The sequence below is a fragment of the Pundamilia nyererei genome, unplaced genomic scaffold, assembly GCF_000239375.1.
Source record: "Pundamilia nyererei isolate P.nyererei 1_Seehausen unplaced genomic scaffold, PunNye1.0 scaffold00084, whole genome shotgun sequence".
NCBI lineage: Eukaryota > Metazoa > Chordata > Actinopteri > Cichliformes > Cichlidae > Pundamilia > Pundamilia nyererei.
In genome coordinates, this window is record NW_005187485.1 from 1,417,560 (window position 1) to 1,420,386 (window position 2,827).

Consider the following 2,827-nt stretch of genomic DNA (forward strand, 5'->3'; position numbering starts at 1 on the left):
TTTTTGGGTTCATTGAGAACATGGTTGTTGTTCAATAATAAAATTATTCCTCAAAAATACAACTTGCCTAATAATTCTGCACTCCCTGTATTAGGAAATGTGCCATGTACACAGCCAACAGTTTACAGATTTAGTGGAGATGGTGCAAGAAACTGGCTCACTTTGCAACAATTGTCAAACATGTGAATGTCATTCTTACAACCACAGCCTTTAGCATCAAATTTCTCATTCTTCATGTATATATGGGTCAAACCACAGCTGTACCAGGCCTGCAGCTTGTGTATGCTGCTTTTGAAATCAATCAAAAGTAAGTTTTGGGGCACATTTTCACATACCCCGCACATGACTGCTGCTTGAAGCATTTGTCTGATTTAGTCTGCCTGTTTCTCTAAAAAACAAAAAAGCCACTAATCATTATAATGTTCCTTTTGAGACTTGTTGTTATTGCATTTTTTTTCAATTACACGTTTTATTTAAGAATATATAATAAATGGATTGTTGCAGGGAGTTTTAAGTGTACATTACTTGGATTGTACATATTTTCACCACTAGAGGGCTGTAGACACCAGTGTCACCTGGATGGGTGAGCTGGGAATTTGTATCGGTGTTTGCATACCAACGTATAGTGTGTCCTTTTTATTGTCTCTCAGAGAGGACTGTGTGATGTGTCAGCTTTGTTGTTCCTGCCAAGTCTGATCCTCCACTTTCTGTTGATGAGGTCACTGAACTTGTTCACCTGGTACAAAAAGTTGTCATGCTTAGAGATATCAAGTTAGTTTTTAAGTTTTGTACAATGCAAGATGGATGGGTGTAGGAGTAGTTTACATCAAATATTATGATGTGGCATAGAAGGGGGGGGGAGAGCACACACCTCCCATCTGTATAATTTAAGTCTAATTTAAGTGTATAATTAAAATCCTGCACCACTCAGTAACAGTGGTGAGTAAATATAGGTATTTATGATGGTATTGATATGCAATACAACAGCCTTAAACTGAAAATGATGATCAATACTTGCATGTTGCTATATGCCACAAGTGGTGAGGGTCTGTCAAAGTGAAACTAGACGGCCCAAAACCTTTGAATCCACCCACGCTACGTGCCTGATCTAATGAGACCGCAAAAAAACCACACTTCCCCTTTTTGTTTATTTTTATTTTACATGAAAAGAGAAATATCATATTAACAACAAAAGTGTAAGCATATCTGTGAAATCTGTTTCATGAACCTGACACCTGCAGTATATTTCCTGTATGTGGACTGAAGCTGGCATTTTCTAGTCAACCCAGATTAGGTGGTATTTTTATGGGTAATACTAGTGTATTGCAAGTGTGGCAGGGCAACTCTTATTGCTAAGTCTGATCATAAAGCACTTTCAGTGTGTACTTGTTTTCGCTGTAGCCTACTACTAACCACACACTGGTGCAACTGAAATAGCTTGAGTTAGACTATTATGTCATCAAGTGATTGCACTCTGTCCAGGCTGCTTTCATCATGATCAGCTATCACTATTCTCTCTTCGTTTGCTTGTAGGCTTGCATGCTTTCTGCTTATATCCTTGTGTTTGAGTTGCATACATCAGACCTTTGTGCCACAGTTGAACCAACCAAGACTAAAGGTTACATAATGTCCATCCACGTCCAGCCGTTATGGGCTACTGGTTGTGTAACACATTACAGCCCTGGACATAAGAAGAGTCATATTCATGAGTATTTGTAGACATGCATCCATTCTGAAAAGATTGCTTATTAAAGTCTGACGGGTTTCCCCTTGAGATAATTGCCTCTGGCCATCCTGTGTTTGGACAAAAGCCAAAGATTGTTATTGCTTGTTATTGTTATTGGTTGTTATTGCTTCTGTATGTGACCACTGGCCTCTCTCATGCATGTCCTTCCAAGGTTCATGGCTACAGACAGCTGCTATTATTAATAAAGCTATCATTTCGTACGATCCTCCATCCCTTGTTTACATCTACTATCTCCTCCCCTCAAAGCACGAAAAGATGCTGCTGGTTGTTTATCACAGCTCCAGTGTGGTATCGTCGTGCCTAAAACGAGGAGGCGAGGAGGAGGGGGCGGTAAAAAAAAAAGAAAAAAAAGAAAAGAAAGAAAGAAAAAGAAAAGAGAAAACAGCTCGGCGCACTCGACAGCAGCCAATCAGCTGTCTGGTTTCTCTTCAGCATCTCAGAGGGACTGAACCATCGGGTAGTCTTGATCCCAGGCAACAGGGAGGGAAGATAGTTGAAAGCTCCTCGCTGCTTAATTATGATTTTGTGAAATTCGCGAGGAGCTGGAGGATTACGTCACCAGGTAATTAAAACGATTTGTCGTATTTACTTCATAAACAATAAAAGATACAAAAAACGTAGTTTGTTTTGACTACAAGGTAGACCTGCATGTTTTCACAACCTGGAAAAAATGATTGCCAGCCTACACTGATTCATGTGATTCATTTGCGGGTCTTTTTTTTTTGCAAGTTTCTGCATGTCTTTCCTTTTTATTTAGAATTTCCTGTAAAAGGATTTATTTTGACACTGCTCGATTCGCGCATACCTGGGCTGTACCTAATGTTCCGGACAGGCAGACTCGCAAGGGCTGACAATAACAAACGGATCACGTGGACGTGTGAATCTGGCGTTTGCAAGTTTATGTAACACGTTTCGCTCAATAAACGCACTCGGACTCTGTGGTTTAAGCAGCAGCTGCAGCCATGTCCACTGATATAAACAAGAGCTTTCTCCCCTCATCCGTTTATCCTTTGAACGCAATGAGAGCGAGAGTGGAAGCTCCTTTAATAAGCACCATTAATGGTTAGAAAAAAAAAAAGG

At 40.0% G+C, this 2,827-nt stretch overlaps 1 protein-coding gene across 1 annotated transcript in view; it reads left to right on the top strand.

Annotated features, from left to right (window-relative positions):
- The first annotated feature begins 2,020 nt into the window (after positions 1–2,020).
- The window catches only part of tppp (tubulin polymerization promoting protein), a 14,910-nt gene continuing 14,103 nt past the window's right edge, over positions 2,021–2,827 (top strand). Inside the window, exon 1 of the mRNA XM_005738508.1 lies at positions 2,021–2,309. The gene's annotated coding sequence lies outside the window, so the exon portion shown is untranslated. The remainder of the gene's footprint in view (positions 2,310–2,827) is intronic.